Source organism: Argiope bruennichi, chromosome 10 (genome assembly GCF_947563725.1).
Source record: "Argiope bruennichi chromosome 10, qqArgBrue1.1, whole genome shotgun sequence".
NCBI lineage: Eukaryota > Metazoa > Arthropoda > Arachnida > Araneae > Araneidae > Argiope > Argiope bruennichi.
Window position 1 is genome coordinate 69,372,971 of NC_079160.1, and position 19,850 is coordinate 69,392,820.

Below are 19,850 nucleotides of genomic sequence, written 5' to 3' on the forward strand. Positions count from 1 at the left end.
CCTTGTGGGACACCTTCTTCTTGGGTAAAAATATCAGAAAATTCATGTCCTATTTTAACTTTAATTTGTCTCAATCGTAAAAAAATTTGAATAAAAATTGGTAAGTTTCCTCGTAAATTAAAATCGTAGAGATCTTTCAGGATGCCATATCTCCATGTGCGATCGTAGGCTTTTTCGATATCGAAAAAGATGGCGGCCAAGTGTTTCCTCTGTAAAAAAGCAGAACGAATATCGTTTTCTAAACTTAAAATATTGTCTAAAGTTGATCTTCCTTTTCTAAAGCCACTTTGGAATTGACTAAGAATTTTGTTTGTTTCCAAGAAGTACATAAGTCGTCGGTTAATCATTTTTTCTAAGAGTTTGCACAGACAGTTTGTTAAAGCTATTGGGCGATAGTTCAAAGGATTCGTGGGATATTTATTGGGCTTTAAGATAGGAATAATTATTGCCTGTTGCCAAGAAGACGGAAAATATTGTTCCTTCCAAATTCGATTAAAGAGATACAACAAGTTTTTCTGCGATTCGTAAGTTAGATGCTGGATCATTGCATAGCTGATGTTATCTGGGCCAGGAGAAGATTTATGAACATTTGATAAAGCAAACTGAAGTTCTTGAAATGTAAAATTACTATTGTAAGGTAAATCAGATTGGGACTCAAAATTCAATTTTTTGTTCTCAGAAAGTTTTTTGAAATTTAAAAAATGTGGATTATAATTTTCACTGGAGGATGTACTTGCTAAAGTAGAAGCTATTGTATTTGCTATATCTTTTAAATTTGATATAATCTGATTATTAACATTTAATATTGACACAGTATTAGATTGGTTGGTTGGTTGGTTTTTATGGCGCAAGGACCAGATTTGATCATTCTGCGCCAAACATTTGTTAAAATATGGCTTTCGTGTTAAAAATTAAAGCATTTTAAGAAAAAGAAACAATTAAATCTGATGTAAAATTTGAATATCTTTTAAAAAAGTAAAAATATTTGGATGAGGGTTATCTCCTAAAATGTCATTTAAGTTGAAAACAGTTGCTCCAAAATGGACTTGTCGTTGTGTACTAAAAATTTGGCATTCACACAGAATATGCTGAACCGTTAAAACAGAATTGCATTTATCACAAAGTGGTGCATGATCAGAGTGTAAAAGATGTTTTTGGGTCAAATAGGTGTGGCCTATTCGAAGTCTCGTGATAATGACATCTTTCTTTCTAGTTAGAATTTTACTTTTGAAACCCTTGATAGATGGCTGTATTTGAAAAAGTTTATTTGTAGATAGCTTTTCCCACGTAGCTTGCCAGAATTTACTTTGAAGTATATATAATAAATTTAGAAGGAGATAAGGTTACAATTTTTTGAAGGCTAAGATATATTGCATAAAGTTCGGATGTAAAAACAGAACAGAAAGGGTGAAGTCTTTCGGATATTACTACATTACGAAAAACGGCTGCTGAGCCAACATTATTACCACATTTCGAACCATCTGTATAAACAGATTGAAAAGAATGATACTGTTGTCTGTGTTCATAAAAAAATTTCTGAAACATCACGTCTGATGTTGATGGTTTCAGGAAGTGCATAAAATCATCTACAAAACTGAAAGACGACTCCTGCCATGGAGGTGGACCACTAATATTTACAACAATCGGGAAGTCTTCGGTTTTGAATGTTCGTAAAATCTCTCCTATACGGAATCCAAAAGTTGGTGTAAAAGACAATCTCCTAGAGAATAATGATCCGTATATAGGATGGAGAACCTTGTTGCACAGTGGATGGTTTTTGACACTTTTAATTTTATAAAAATAGGATAAACAAAGTCGTTTCCGCCTGAGTTCTAAGGAGGGCTCACCACTTATAACTTGTAAACTTTGAATTGGCGATGTTCTAAAAGCTCCTGTAACTATACGAAGTCCTTGATTATGCACTGAGTCTAACAATTTCAAGGTAGATTTGGCAGCTGAGCCATAAATGGGTGCCCCGTAGTCAAGCTTTGAGCGTATCAGTGATTTATATATCTTCATCAAAGAGGCTCTATCTGCTCCCCAAGAGGTGTTTGATAGGACTTTTATAATATTTAACGTTTGAAGGCATTTTCTTTTCAAGTTTTGAATATGAGAGCGAAATGTTAGTTTGTTATCTAATATCAAGCCGAGAAACTTTTTCTCACTAACTGTGGGAATGACCGACTCATTCAGTCGGAGCTCTGGATCTGTATGAAGGCCACGTCGCTTGCAGAAGTGAACGCTAACTGTTTTCTGAGGAGAAAAAACAAACCCATTTTTCAAAGCCCAGTCTATCATATTGTTTATGGATGTTTGTAAATGTTTTTGAATGAAATCCAAACTTTCATTAGCACAATGGATCTGGATGTCATCGACATAAAGTGAAGTGTGTACAAATGGTGAGATTTTCGAAACAATCCCATTTATCTTAATTATAAACAGTAAAACACTTAGCACGCTACCTTGAGGAACACCTTCATGCTGAATGAAAGTATCTGATAAAATATCACCAACACGAATTTGAAAGATCCTTGTTCTCAAAAAGTTTTGTACAAAAATTGGTAGATTCCCTTTTAAATCAAAGTTAAATAAATCTTTCAAAATGCCATAACGCCAGGTACGGTCGTAGGCTTTATCCATATCAAAGAAAATAGATACAAGATGTTTTTTGCTTACAAAAGCCTCTCTGATAGCAGTCTCCAATTTTAGTAAATTATCTAATGTACTTCTCTTTTTGCGAAAACCGCTTTGGAAAGGAGAAATCCAGTTTTTCTCTTCTAAGACGTACATCAGTCTGTGACTTATCATGCGTTCCATTAGTTTACTGAGGCAACTAGTAAGGGCTATTGGTCTGTAGTTAGAGGGATCTTGCCGATCTTTCCCAGGTTTGAGAATAGGAATTATTATTGCTTTTTGCCAGCAGGTTGGGAAGAATCTTTCTATCCAAATTCTGTTAAATAAAGTTAAGAGTACTCGCAATGACGAATCGCCAAGATGTTTCAGCATATCATAATGTATTCTGTCAGGTCCCGGTGATGTAGAGTGGGACTTTTTTAATGCATTTTTCAATTCATTAAATTTAAAAGTAGTATTATATTCCTTCACATGTGAGGGTAGAAATTCTAATGTTTGTTTCTCTGTCTGTTTTTTAAAAGCAATAAAATCTTCTGGATAAAATTCCTCACTCGATATGTTAGAAAGAGTTTGTCCAATTAGATTAGCAATTTCTTTTGCATTAGAAATTACTCGTCCGTTCAATTTTAAAAAGGATATTTTATCTGAATTTGAGTAACAGCCAAAAATCTTTTTTATTTTGTCTCACATGATTTTAGAAGGTATTTGTCCTCGAATGGAATTGACATACGAATGAAAGGATTGCTCCTGACTAATGCGTCGGATTCTACGAAATTCATATTTTGCTTTTTTAAATTTAATGAGATTTTGGGTGGTAGGGTATCTCCTGAAGGCATTCCATGCTTTGTCTAGTGCTCTTTTACAGTTTTCACATTTGTCATTCCACCACGGTTTGCATAGCTTTGGTATTTTCCCCGATGTTTTGGGAATACTGAGATCTGCTGCTGCAATTATATGTTCGGTTACAAGCTTGACTGCCAAATCAATAGAAGTATCATCAATCATATCTGGTGTAAGTTGACATATTGAATTGAACAATGGCCAGTTTGCTTTACTAATATTATATCTCACAGGTCTTTTAGGAAATAAAAAATCATTGTGCATGTACGTCAGTACAATAGGAAAGTGATCGCTGTTGTATAAATTTGAGTCCATGGAAAATTTCCAGTAGGGTGCAAGGGAAGGAGAACAAAGTGCAAGATCAATCGTGTGGAATGTTTTGCTAGCTTGATGAAAGTGAGTGGGATTATTGTCATTAAGTATACAGAGACAATGATCATCAATCAGTTTTTTTATTTGCCTTCCTCTAGTATTGATATCATCATTATTCCAGATATGATTATGTCCGTTTAAATCACCTAGGAGAAAAAAAGGTTCTGGCAACTGTTCTATTAATTGATCCAAATGTCGTTGTTCAATATGTTCATTTGGGGGCAGATATAAATAGCAAATTGTTGTTAGAATTTTCAACTGAATTTGGACAGCAATTGCCTGTAAATTTGTGTCTAAAATAACTTCATTACTTGGCAAATGACGTAAAGTTAAAGATGCAACTCCTCCAGATGCTCTAGAATTTTGTTCATTATCTTTTCTTTGAAGAACATAGTTTTTAAGATTGGGAGAGACACGTGGAGTTAAATGTTTCTTGTATCCCCAAGCAAACAGGTTGATATTTGTTAATAATAGATTTGATATCCTCTTTATGAGCTTGAAAACCATGGCAATTCCAAGAGACTAAATTAATATTTGTCATTTCGGTTTCCTGAAGAATTTAGATTTGAAAACTTTTGGCTTGGCTGTGCCAACTCTAGCTTCATTGCTCAGATCCATTTCGCTGAGAGATTCATCGGATGGATGAATTTCCAACTCAACTTCCTTACTGGATGTTGAGTTGAACGTTTGCTGGATGTTGAGTTGGACATTCTTATTGACGTTTATCTTTTCTTCCTGTTCATTTTCGTTTTGAATGGAAAGATTCTTCTTTTTCTTTTTATTTTGTGGAACAGTTTTTAAAGCTTTTTGGTTTTTTGTAATGTTTTTTTCTTTAATTATGGAAGACTTGTTAGATTTTACTATTTCAAGCCAATCTTTCAGTTTAATGGTAATATATTCCTCATTTGATGGAGAAGGGAAAGGCTTCGAGATTGTTTGTGATGGACTACTGTTTTCTTGAATTTGTATCGGTTCAGTTTGCATACTTGAACAAGTCGTCCTTTTTAAAGCTGTACTGTATGGGAGATTTTCTTTTGGAGTTCGACTTTCAACTATTTTCCTAGCTTCTGCAAAAGAGATATTTCTAGAAATTTTAATGGTCTTGATTTCTTTTTCAATCTTCCACTTGGGACAGGACTTAGAATAAGCAGGATGACTACCGTTGCAATTAACACATTTTTCGGGCTTTGTGCAAGGAGTGTCATCATGGCCAATTTCAGAACATTGTGGACAACGAGAGGAAGAAGCGCGGCAACTAGTTTTTGTATGTCCAAACCTCTGGCATTTAAAACAACGCACCGGGTTTGGCACAAAAGGACGTACATCGCAACTTATAAACCCAGCTGTTATCTTTCTGGGAAGTACATGAGTAGCAAATGTTAAAATAACATGCTTAGTTGGAATTATTTTACCATCTCTTTTTAATGTTATACGGCGTGCACTTGTTACTCTAAATGACTGCAGTTCAGAAACAAATTCTTCATCACTCACCATAATAAGGTCCATACTTGATATGACACCTCTGATATAATTCAGAGTTTTATGACCAGATACTTCTATTGGGGCATCACCGAAATTCTTTATTGATAGAAGTTGCTCTGACTGTTTCGGCGTCGCAGACTCTATTAACAAATCTCCAGATCTAAGCTTCTTTACAGATGTGGCGTTCCCAGTAGTACTTTGAATATATTTTTGTATCAAAAAAGGCGACATGTTTTTAAGTTTATCGTCTTTACCACGTATAACTAAAAATTTTGGAAAAAACTTCGTAAGCTCAGTTTGTGCAACGTTAATTGACTTATCGGAATCGGTTTGAGAAAAAAGACCATGCAAAAAAGACAAAAGTTCAGGCCTGACGGCACCACCCACCACGGAGCCCAACAAGGGATGGCAGCCACCGGCTCTAGACATTCCCAGCCTCGGCGCTTACCATGGTGCTAGCCAGAACCTATACGCTTAGAGTCACCCCCGGGGACAGTGACCACCCTTAACGCCAAGCCCAAGAAGTGACCCCTTCGCTTAATCCCCTTGAGCAGACCAGTCAAATGTCTGGGATACCAGCCGATTGATACATCAGGGACCGAAATGTACCACCCGTCTAAAGGGTCGCCACGCACGGCAAACACGTGGGGTTTTTGACTGTCCATGAGAAGCAAGAAGCAAACAGAGCGGCGACAGCTTCTCATGGAGAGCTCCCTCGCTTACCGTCGAGGGATGGAAGAATGAAGAAAACAGGAGGGGAAGGGGGGATTTAAAGAGAGAAAGGGATAAAGAAGAGTAAAGGGGTAGGGGAGAGTAAGAAGAGAGAAGAAAGATAAAGATCCCTGGGTACCTCGGGATGGGGAGACCCGTACCCACCTAAAGAAGGTGGGCCCCTGAGGGGATAAGTCATGAGAAATTTCCTCTAATGCATATAAAATAGCAATCACCTTCGTTGTAAAAACTGAACAAGAAGAATGAAACCTGTAAGAAAAAACTTTTCCAGGGAAAATAACAGTGAAAGATGCATGGCCAGCAGATTTTGATCCATCTGTATATATTGGTGTAAAATCTTGATAATAATGCCTGTGATCAAGAAATTTTTGTTGATAAATAATATCTGCTGTGTCAGATTTGATAAAAGCTTTAAAAGGATTCAAATATTGCACATTAGGGATTTTCCAAGGGGGGGGGATTTTATTTAACGGCAGTGGGACTACATATGTATGCAGTAAATTTAAGTCTACGAAAATATATGAAATGAATTTGACCTTTTTAATGAATTTAACATTCAATATACTGTGGAGTCTGTTGTTTATTATTTTCTAAACAACAATATCAAAGAGTTTTTTTCTTATTTATAAACAAAATAGAAGCAAGTTATTTCAGTGTGTATATGTAAATTTGATAATACGATTGTAAAATATTATAATCCCTTTATTTACACGGATAATTATATATTTCAGATGTTTTAATTTAAAACGAATCATAGAACAAGCAGCAACATTTATTCATCAACTTCACCGCGATACAAAAAATAGTGAAACTCGAGCCAAAAATTATTTGAAATGAACATGAGTCAAAACAAATAATGAATGCTTTTGCAGACTAATTATTATTTAAAATTGCGTGATTTTAGTGAATATAAATTGAAAACAATAGTTAAAATATTTTTTAAAAAAATTGATTAAAAATAAAAACATAATTTATAAGTTCAAACATTGATATCATTAAAAAGATAATTTTTTAAAACTTTAACTTGATGAAAAATCCTTTTTGTGCGATAATATTTTCGAAAGCCATCGTGAAAAAATACCGAAATTGCTTAATTTTAATTAATTAATATTCTAATTCGGAATTTTTAAAAATCGCTCCGAGGTGCACGTTATACATCTGCCAAATCCAAATTATTCAAGTGCCAAATTTGGTAGCTGTAGGCCTGTAGAACATCAACACCCCCACACACATTCATCTTTATTATAAGTATAGATAATAATGAAACTAGAATCAAAAATTTGGGCAGATTAGCCAAATGTGGCTCTTGCGCCAAAAAGCCTCACAAATCAAATCGAGTCAAAAAATTATTTGAAATGAACATGAGTCAAAACAAATAAAGAATGCTTTTTTAAAAACTAATTATCAACTAATTTTATTTAACAGTGAAGATTTAAAAGATATACAGCAATTATTTTTTTGTGAGAAATATTTGAGAAATTTGATTCGAAAAAATATTTTTAATGATAAAATCTTAAAAGTCGTGGAAATTTTTCTTATATTTTTGCAATTTTTAAAAATTATATTGCTTTTGCCTCATTTCTGATTGTTTCTCTGAAATTGAAACCGTTTTCATTGTTTCATCAAATGATTCGCTTGATTTTCTTACATAGTTGGAAGCTAAGGAGGAAGGATTTTATTTAATACTTAACGAGATGAATAAAAACTAACCCCAAAATTTGAATGATAGTTTAAAAGGACAATTAAGTTTCTAACAGCATTATCATATTATTTCAATTAGGAACTCTCATGTATTTGATGAACAGCGCATATCCAAGACTATTAAAAGATATATATATATATATATAAGTAACCAATCTAAAGTAAGAAAAATTTTGAAAACGAAACAAAACAGTTTCGAAATCGCAACTAAAATTTATTACCTATTTAAACTAAAACCAAAAAAGAACTTCATAGTATTTAGAGAGCGCCGCTGCAGCTACTTCTAAAACACAGATGAATTGATACAAAAGTATTAGAATCAAGTTAATAGGAAAAACAAAAAATCAAATAAAAATTAAACCAAAAAAAATTATTAAAAAAATATAAAAAAAAATATAAAAAAATAAAAAAAATTATTTTATATTTTTTTAATAATTTTTTTTGGTTTAATTTTTATTTGATTTTTTGTTTTTCCTATTAACTTGATTCTAATACTTTTGTGTATATATATATATATATATATATATATATATATATATATATATATATATATATATATATATATATATATAATGGTTTTATTGTATATGTGCATTATTTTGATCTATGACAGTTTGATAGAATCATCGGCATGAAGTTATATATAAATAATTTAAATGAAGTTATATATAAACAATATCCATAGTGAACAGCTGGTCGCCAAAGTGGGTTCCAAATCTGAGGGGAAAATACTGATTCGGAGGGGAAAATACAAATTTTCGTTGCCTGTGTATTAAAACCTGTTAAAACCTTTATCACCATGTCCGACCGACATATAAAAATTAATAATAGTGTTAAAACTCAATTAACTTATGGTTTATTAACTTCTGAAATAATATATATATTCTGTGAAAAAAAAGTGATAATGATATATACATTTTCCAGCTTTTCCAAGAAAAAAAAATTTATATTATTTTATCATGTTATGAATTTTTATTTAATTATGTTTTGTTATGTTTCAATTTAATTGTTAGTGTTTATTTGCAATGCATTTATGTGACAATATTACGACATTTTTTTCGTTTTGCATTAATATTACTGAACCTTCAGCACTATGTGTTCCTAGATCTTGAAACCATACCATGATTTCATCAAGTAATTATGCCGATATATTTTTAGTAGTTATTTATTAATAGTATCGTCCTTTATATTTTGAGGTTGGGTATTGATAATATAATGAACTCATGGCTGCTTGCTGATGATAGGTAGATTTGCACATGCGCGCTCAACGTAAGTCTTCACAAAAGTCTTATGTTTTTGTTTCTTTTTTTTTAAATTTTAAATTTTGTAAATAGGATGTACCAATTTTATTAGATGTATCGAATGATTGATGACTCCGATAACATTACCCATTGCAAAATATTTTTAATTTGTGTCAACTAATTTCTGTTATTCGCTTATTAAAAATTCATTTTCTTTTCTCTTTGATACGTTTCAATAGCACGCCTCATTTAATTAGAGGTTGGATTTTGTTGTTGATGATGATCGTTAGAGTTTGAAGCCTATTCTTTTCGATTTAGTCATTTTGTTTTGAGTTATAAGAAAGCGACTGAGATCGAGAGGAGTCTCGGAATTATAACTGTCTAGGAACTGAATTATAATTGTTCATGCAAGAACATTTCTAAATAAAATTTCACTTTTCGATAGAAGACTGCCTGACAACGAAATAATGTTTGAGAAAGTACTTTTCATACAGTTAAACAAATGTTTAATAACTATTTAATTATAAGTTGCTTCAGTAGTAGTGTATTAATGTAAAGGATGTATCCGAATTTACTCAAGATTTGAATTTGCCACCATTCGTGCAATAAAGTGCCGGTAGCCCTATTAAGAAAACAATTTGACAGCCGATGGTTTAGGGTCAATAAAAATCGAGCTATAGAATAATGTATTTTCATTGTTGAACTATATTTTAAAAAGTTTTCCACAGATCGAAAATTTGAGAATTGTCCCCTTGATCACGTGATTTAATACCATAGGGTTTCTTTTTATGAGGTTATTTGAAGTTAAAGGTCTATGTCAACATGTCCAGAAGCACGCGCTTTATCAACCAAATTCAGCCCCATTTATGCAAACTGGTCTTCGAAAATTTCGACAGAAGAATGCGTATGTGCCAGCAAAGCCGTGAAGGCCATTTGCCGTATGAGTTATTCCATACATAACACTATACAATTCAATAAAGATATAACAATTTAAAGAAAACAACTGCTTTTTTATTTAATTCAAATCTTACGTTAACACGCTGTTCTGTAGAGTAACGCTTCATTTTTATAAACCCTAAACCATCAGCTATCAAATGATTTTTTTTCAATAGGGTTGAAAACACTTTACTGCAACACTTTATTACGTACAAATTCAAATCCTGCGTTAATTTTGGGACACCCTTTATAATCCAATTTTGGCTTCGCAATTATAATGGTGACTTTCAATAGCAGTAAATTGATTTAGCATGTGATTTCTTAAAATGTTGTTCTTATAATAGGAAATTGACTTTGAAAATTAATATTGGTTGATTGGTTGGTTTGAGGTTTCATGACACAACAACAAAAATGAAGGTTATACGGTGCCAGGCAAGTTTATTTCTAATTCAAAATTTAATAAAACAATTTCTATAAAAGTGATACAAAAACAAACATTGATAAAAAGAGGATAAAATACAAAAAGTCATAACGAAGCCATAATAGTGAGTTCAAATTAAGGAACAGAAACCTATAGATTTTAAAAAGACAAAAAGGTTTATGTGGATCTCTGCCAAGCAACAATGTCAAAGTCGCTGCTGTTGTTTTGAAGTAAAACAAGCGTTGACATTAAAATATGGGCCTTTAATAAGGATATGATAAAGAATTATAAGATAAGGCATTCAATAAGGATATGTGTTATTCCACAGTCGCAGTCATTAGGCATATAGGCAATTGATCATTTAATAACAGAAGTCTGTGTGTGAATCTTGTGTGACCGATTCTCCGACGAGTTAAAACTGTCTCATGTTTACTATAATTCAAAAAAGGCCAATTTCCTATGATAGGCTTGCAAGTATGAAGTTTGTTTAGAGTTTTCGAATCCCATTCGGAATAAAGAACGTCTTAAAATGAACGCTGCATATTTCGAAGTGGGTGAACCAGAATTAGATTTGCACGTCCTCGTATGAGGATAAAAAAAGGACATGAATAAAGAACGACTAAAAATAGACCCTTCATAATTGGAAATAGATGAATCAGAATTAATCGAAATATTTCAAAATTTAGTCTTGCCCTGTCTATGTATCAGGACAAAAGATAGGACATGAATAAAGAACGTCTTAAAATAGACTCTTCATAGTTCGAAATGGATAAAACTGGATTAATCGAATTATTTCAAAATTTAGTCTTGCCCTGTCTATGTATCAGGACAAAAGATAGGACATTAATAAAGAACGACTTAAAATAGACCTTGCATAGTTCGAAATGGATAAACCAGAATTAATGGAAATATTTCAAAATTTAGTCTTGCCCTGTCTATGTATCAGGGCAAAAAATAGGACATGAATAAAAAAACGACTTAAAATAGACCCTACATAGTTCGAAATGGATAAACCAGAATTAATGGAAATATTTCAAAATTTACGCTTGCACGTCTTCATATCATGACAAAAAAAATACTATATGAATAAAGAACGACTTCAAATGGACTCTGCATAGTTCGAAGTAGATAAACCGGAATCATTCAAAACATTCCAAAATTCATAGATTTTCTTTTGCTGAAAATTCCTTGCCAACAGCATTTTACGACTAATTTATTCCTTACAAGAAACGTAAAAGAATGGAAGACCCTCAATTGATTTAAAGCATTGATCGATGAAAATACCAAACCTTTCTTTGAACAGTCAGCGCAGATTGGCAGTTCTAATTGAATGCACCCGCATTGTAATAGCAAGAAAACATTTTTTCAAAGATTTCCTTATCATGCGGTTGGTAGTTTGACTAATTGATTATCTTTGCGTGTTACAAGGGCCAATACTGGTCAAGTTGCGCAAAATACATGCTAATATAAAATACAAATTTTAAAACAGTATTGATATGAAAGAGTAGTATAGAAAGTTCAGAAGCAAAAAAAAGAGGACAGAATATAATGATAAATTAATTACTACGTATGAAATTAATGTCATTAGCAAATGAGACAGCTTTAATATGGTAAGGTTCGCTAGCACCTCCATCAAATTAGGCAAGTCTTCCTGAAATATATTACTCTAAGAAACTCAAGAATTTCTCTGTTAAGACTGTTTCGCATCTTTGATTTGTTAAAGCTAGATCCGAATGCCATAGATGCTCATGAGTAGAATTTCTATGGCCAAGGTAAAGTCTGGTTTGTATGACACTCAGGTGGTGGCTGAAAGAGTCAATTTTAAGTCTTTGTAACACATAGTTGGGTGAAATGCAATTTATTATTTAATTGCGAATCGCATGTATGTTGTCATAAAAAGAGTGAATTTTGCTTAAGAAACGATTAGCAGAACAAAGAATGAACCAGTTTGGATGCCGCAACATTCTAGCATATTCTCTAATAAAGATATTTTCTGTCTCCTCCCTTCTCCTCTCATAAAATAGTGTACTGCAAGCTCGGTTATGAGCACCAGGAATTTTCTAATTTTTATCCTCAGAACCTTGCACATGGACATTTTGTGCTTCGATGGAGAGTAAAGAAGACAGAGTATGTATTCTGGACGCCTTTTCTGCGACCAAAAAAAAATTGAAAAAAATTTAAATACCAAATTTTATTTATCTAAATGTTTGTGTTGTTGAGTTATCGCATATAGTACATGTATGAAAACATACATGGAATTAGACAGTCAACACATCGATGGATTTGACTCAAAACTTGACACAGATCTTGATAAGATCTAAGATGCAAAAATTGTGGGTCCAATTTAATCTGTCTAACTCGTTATGTTTTGTATTTATCCAATTTACTTGTTGCAGGGCAAAGAGACTGAAAAATTCACTCTGAATAGATTTCACTCAAAATTTGATCGAAATCTATAAATTTGAAGTCAAAACTACATTAAATTTCAACCATTAAACTCAAAGCATTTTCAATTTATTGCGGGCGCAACTAGACAGACAGAAATAAAGACATCAATTCCAAAAATGTGTTTCTCATGGTCTTCTGAAACATGGAAATTTATCAAAATCTTAATGATGAATTTTTTTTTTAGGATTACAGTGTTTTTTCCCCATCCCATTTAAGATAAATGTCTATTTGCTATTGTTTTATTTTTTGAAACAATTTTTTGCCAAATATTATCTTGGAAAGTTTTTATCGCAAACCTAAAAGCCCTTTAATACCATATTCAATAATCTAAGATGGCGGTTTTTTTTTGTTTTTTTTTTTTGACGAATTCTTAGAAGGTTGGCGCGATTTTGTCATGCATGGCTATAGGTCGTACCGTTTCTATTTCTGTACTTAATACGAGAAAATAAAAAAAAGTCGAAGTCATTAGCAGCCAAATGAAAATTGTCCTTTTCTTATGATCCTTCCACTTCAAATTTTTCAAAAATCTCAGTCTTTCAAGCGATAGTATTTTGTGAGTTTTGAAATATTAATTAAACTTGAAAATGATGTACTGTCGCCAAATTCTTTTCACGCCATTACTCTTCAAATTTCATACACCGCTTTCATCCCACTGATTGGCTAATATGGCAACGATGCTTATGGTGTTTTCTAGTCTTACCGGAACATTTTATACCTCATTATTTTTGATGCAAAAGACAATTTATTTAACTAACTCGTTTTTATTGAATTGTATGCTCATTATCCTGAGAAATAATAGGCGCCTTTTCTTCTAGATTATTACAGTTCACATCCGCGGTCTTTTTCACTCCGTAATATTTCTTGCGTTTTGAAATGCTAATTAAAATAAAATAAAATGAATTACTACCAAAGTTGAACTTTTTCCAAGTCAATTACTAGGCCAATTTCACCCAATATTTAAGATGGTTTTATAAGAATCTTAATGATTTGCCAAAGAGTCGTCAACTTGGCATTCTGAAGACTTACTGGAAATCTTTTTCACTCTCATGATTTCAGAGGGGAAAAGGCATAGTTCTTTCACCAAATTATTTTAATTCAATAATTTCTTATCAACCATAAGAATTATCATGTCTTTCTTCTGTATTAGTATTATTTTAGTTTTAAATAAGTATAATTTTACAATTTTATCTATGCAAAAATGCATTTTTAGTGTCAAAGTTCCATTTTGCTTTTATGGAAATAGATATATTTCATTCTGTCTCATTGCAGAATTTTTTTAATCAGTTTTCTCTCTCGAAATCTTACATGATTCTTCTTACAGCAATCTTCCATTCTGAAATGTTCTTTATCTGATAAATAAATCATTACAAACTATTTTGTTTTTCTAATTGTAAAATAGTTAATTCGAGTGAAATAGTTTACTTTCTATATCGTTACCGAATCTTCTACATCCAGTTCTTCTAATCACTTTTGAGTAAAAAGAGCCGTGGCAAGCTCTACTTTACAAAATTCACACTGAAATATTATTAAAAAGATCACATCCAATTTGCGTAACTGATATCCTTTGTGATAAATGGAAAAAAGATATTAAATTTTCTTCCAACTCTGGACTAATTTAAGCTAAGTAACTTTAGAAAATAATTCATTCAAGTAGAGAGAAAAAAATCCGACTTCATCTTTATTATTTAGAAAGAAATTCCCATTTCAAATTTTAGCATTGATTCAGTAGCGGTTGTTGCCAAATTTTACATACAAACAAAATTTTGATCATGAGCCCGTGATGTTAAAAATGATTGAAATGAAACGCCATGTGAAACTTTAAATAAAGTGAAACCAACTACATCAGGATCTTCTGATCATTTATGAGCCTTTATATTCTGTGCAAATATTATTTACTTTGTTATTTATAGCAGGCTTCCTTTCTTCGGAATAAGGTAGCCTGGCAAACGAGGATATGGCATTTTCTCCAATAATCTAAGAAAAAAAAATTCTACATTTTTTTTTAATTTACAGTAAGAGGCTTACATATACAATTATGATTTCATAAACAGTAGATTTCTATATTGACAAATTTATTGATTTATTTTGTTTTCAAAAATCGTGTATGTCTATATGAGAAATACTTTTCTTCATTTGTGTGTAAAGCTTATTTGGCAATTTTTGATTATGGAAAAATAACAACTTATCCATCTGCACTTCAAATAGCATATTATATTGCATAATATTGTAAAATTTAAAAAAATAGTATTGTATATTATTGTTTTACAATATCCAAAAACATTGTAATATACAAAACTTTTTTATATTCTTTTGTGTTGGATTCGATTAGTATACAAGGTATTCCTAATATTGTACAACTTAGTTCCCAATATTATAAAATTAATTGATAAATGGATAGTACAGAATTAATTATAGTTTTTGGAAATTAAATATCATCTTTCAGATACAGAAACTTTTTTTAACTTGTGTAGAACATATTTTGATAATTCTTTAACAGATATTTGTTACTTTCTGTTTATTTTATTGTTTCTCTTGTTATTCCACTTGTAATATAACTTGAGAATGAAATCCAAGACCTTTTAGTGTAAATGAGATGTAATGTTTTTCATTTACTAATTTCTTTTCACTGTTGACACCATTTCTTCTTTAAAACTGCCTTTTCTAATACATTGTGTGTTATGTATTTCTTACTTTATGAAATTCCATCTTATATTATAGCTTTCCAAAGTCTGATCAAAGCAATTTTTTAAGCGTGCAATTGCATAGTATTTTTAGGTAAGAATAAAAACCGTGTTATTTTAATAGAATAACACTTATTATGTTTATTGTGCATTTGAATATTCCTAATAAAGTCAAATTTCATGACACTGTAATGCTCTTAAAAACTTAACTGACCAGTAAAAGATCTAATTGCTAACTTCACTTCTAATCGACATTGTAACCGTAACTTCACTTTCCTATCGCTCATAGAAACAATGCAAATATAATAAACAGATTCTTTTCCTTTATCTTTTAAAAATGAAAGGAAGCCATGTATTAAGTATATGATAAATATTGAATCTCATTGCAACAATAAAAACTATTGTTAGAAATTCTGTAGTAATTTCTTTATTTAACCTGATCTAATCCCTTAATACTGTTGGGTTTAGTTTAGTTATATTAACGTCCCATTGTAAAGCAACACTAGGGCTATTTTGGAACGGACCTCGTAATTTTGAACTGCGGTCAGATGACGAGGACGACACCTGAGCTGGCACCCTCCTCTCCATGCCAAACCACACCAGCGGGAGGACGTTTGGCTTGACAGATTTAACGTGCAAGAGACCCCCTTACACGACGGTTCTTCGGTGGAATCGGGTCTCGAACCTGAAACCCTACTGCTCACAAGCTGAGACCTTACCACCAGGCCACCGTGGCCCTTTAATATTGTTCGATAAATGATAGAAGGAGACTATATCAATAGTATATACTAAAAAATAAAAAGATTAATCAAAGGATACGGAGTGAAACAAAGATTGCATGGACAATACACGAATTATAAAATCTTTGTCATTAAAGGATTATTGATAAAATGTATAAGTCGAGATTGTCACAAATTTACTAAAGAATCAATAAATGTTATATGTTTATAAGTATTTAGAAACGATTTGCTATTTTCTTCTTAACGGAAATAAAAAAAAGCTTGAAAAAAATTTTTCTTTAACAATAATTGCCATCAGTTTCTTGAAACTTTTTTTGAAAATTAAATTCACAGAAAAGCATGAAAAAAAATTATTTGCGAATTTACGAAAGCTTTAATTCTTTTCCTAATGGGTAATCAAAACATATCTGGCAACTCTTTTTTTTTTTTTTTTTTTTTGAAAATAAAAAAGTAAGCAAAAGATAAATACATTAAGACCCAAGACATCTTTTCTTCTTTTTATAAAAGGAAAGAAAGAGATTATCTTTATGCATTTTATAGGAATAAACAGCATTTCTTTAAAAATAAGTTTGATTTATTTATGTCCTCATTAACAATGTTATTTAATGCTTCATTGTAATAAGACCATGTCATTAATGACAGAAATAATTCATTTTGACAGCTAATTACTTCATAAATTTCAAAGAATGTCTCGGATTGTATTTTATTTTAAGTACTGAAACATTTTGGATAAGTGAAGGGAATGGGAGTTTGTAATTGAAAACTGTAATTTTTTTTCATCGTTATATTTTTTAATATTAATATACGGCTCTGAATAACTGCATTAAATAGCTATTTCTAAAACAAATAGCAAGGAAAATATAATAGCTTAACACTCCGTCCATTCTGGCGTAAGGAAACCTTGCGTGTATCCATTATGATTTTAGCATCGTTATTTGTAATGAGAACCATTATCTAAGAAATTAAAAGAAAAACCTTTCAAGATAGTTTCTCTCAAATTTAACAAATCGATAATAAAATAATTATAATATGCTCTCTTTATCTTTTATAAAAGTATAAAAAAAATCAATAAAAATATTATTTAAGTGATATAATCCACACTTGTTTTGTACTATCAATGCTTAAAAAAATCGCATTTTATAGATTCGATATCTATTATTGTATCAAGATTGATTAAAAACTATATTCATGTGAAAAAACTAAAAAATACAGCGGAATGTTTTATCAAAAACTTTTAAGCTGTTTTTTTTATTATTATTTTTTACTTTCCCATGTACATAGTATAGATGAAATTATTTAATCATTAAAAAAATTCGAACTCGAGATTTTTGAAGAATCTCCACACTTGAGATCTCCCTGAGTTCAAAAAACACATTTTTGGAAAATTTCTATCTGTCTGTGGCATCGATAACTCAAGTACGCTTTGAGCTAGACGGTTGAAATTTGGTATACGGTATGTACACCAAATTTGCAGATTTATATTTTATTTTTAGCCAAATCTGTTCTGAGGAAGTTTTCTGTCTGGCTGGGCGAAAATAAGTTAAAAGTATAATTATAAAACTAGAGAAATAAAATTCGGTACACAGATTTAACATCTATAGTATATACACCTAATAAATTTTGAGCCAAATCCAGCTAATTTCTGCCGGTCTATACTTTCAAAAACATGTAAACGCGATTACTAAAAAATGGAATGACTAAAATATGCCAAATTTGATATGGGAATTTTGTGACCACGAGTGCATTTTGGTGTCAAATCTTTGTTCCAATCAGTTGAGAATCCTAAAACACAAATTCATTTTTCGAATATTATTAACGGAATGCCGGGGATTAATCGCCAAATAACTCGCCAAAGAGGACACGATAGATTCAGTAAACATGCTGAATTCACACGAAAGGTTAATGTACTCCAGTGCCATACAAGACATTTTCTGGAATGGCAAATTTATTAGAGAATATGGGATATATGGGAGTGATCAATTCCCCTGTTTTTATTAAAAATGCATCGAGAAATCATATTTAAGATAATATAACAACAATTAAGTAAAATGACTATGCTGTTTTTAACTTCAAACCGTGACACTGGCTATGTAATAAACAAAGAGAGAACTTTGGATAAAATCCAAATAAATAAACAAAACCTGGAAAAATAAAATAATTATTTGTATAAATTTCCAAAAAAGCGAGAAGAGTTAACGGAGCATAAAGAAAAGCTTCTATTATTTTTTTTTTATTATTATTATTTAGAGTGATTCATTTACATCGGTCATATTAAGAGATTTTATTTTAAGCATAGTATATTATGGAAAAAAAAAACTTCTTCAGAAGTTCACTTTTTGAAAAATTAAAACTAACTTATCTTTATTTTTCCGCAATGAACTTTTCTAACAAGTATAAAATAAGAAAATTCAGATCATTTTATTCATGCAATGTTACTGTTTTAGTTCTGGGCGTTTTTTTTTCTTGCAGAGGTTTCTTACAAGAAATCTGAGATGTTTAAACATGTAATATATAGAAGAAAAAAAGTAGAAAGGAAAATTAGATTTCACTTTACATTAATTTACAATAAGCTAACTTCTTTACAAACTTAATCTGATTAATTTTCTCCTTATACTAATCTCCTTATACTAATTCTTGCAAGTTTGCCTAGCGTCTGATTTTTATTTTTTTATAATCACTTCACAGAGTCGTTAATACATTTATTATTTTATTACTATTTTACCACAGCGTTTAATTTCTCTGTATAGACGAATGAAATTATTTTTAATAGACTAGAATTAGATTTTCAAATATTGGTTACTTTATTTTTGCTATAAATAATACATGATTTTTTCCCAATAATAATAATCATTTTTTCCGGTTCCTTTTATTTGTTGGCACCTGTAATCGTAATCTTGTATAATCGCCATGGTGATGAAACTATATAGTCCTAGAAAGCAAAAGTACTCTTTGAGGTTAACGGATAAATTCAGGGAATTTCATGCGCCTATTTATATGTTAGTTTCAATATACCAAAACATTCCCCAATAAATACCTTACAAAATGGTACAAATATCTCCAAAATTAGTTAAGTATTTCTCGAGTATTTTCTCTTTTAAACATACAGACGCTTTCAGGAGACTTCATTTTACACTACGTATAAATTCATTTAATTTTGATTGTTAAAAATTTCCGCAGAGTAGTAAGAAGATGTACATTAAATAAAAGGAAGAATTCAACTTAACACAATTATATATATTTTCGGAGCAATACACAAGTACTTGTATTGGGTGAATAATTATGCATCGAATTACTTTTCTGTGGGCAAAGGGTTAATCTAAATTCGAAATAAATTGGTTATACTTGTTCAACTCGAAATAAATAGTCCAAATTCGGGATTGGCCATTTCGAAACATTTGCTCATCTAAATAATATGTAGCGGCCGCTTTGGCCTTGTGGTAAGGTCCGAGCTTCGGAACTAGAGTGTTTCAGGTTCGAGATCCGATTCTATCGAAGAGCCGTCGTCAGCTTATATGCATATTCCGATTCAGCTTATTGTGCATATCAAAAACCAATAATTTGAAACTCTATATTATTCGATAAAAATATTTTTTATTTCAATTTCATGTTTTTTTTCGTGTTA

The 19,850-nt window shown here is 31.2% G+C and overlaps 1 protein-coding gene across 1 annotated transcript in view; it reads left to right on the plus strand.

Moving 5' to 3' along the window:
- The window catches only part of LOC129988522 (zinc metalloproteinase-disintegrin-like batroxstatin-3), a 122,731-nt gene that overhangs the window by 6,636 nt on the left and 96,245 nt on the right, over nucleotides 1-19,850 (plus strand). The window lies entirely within an intron of this gene.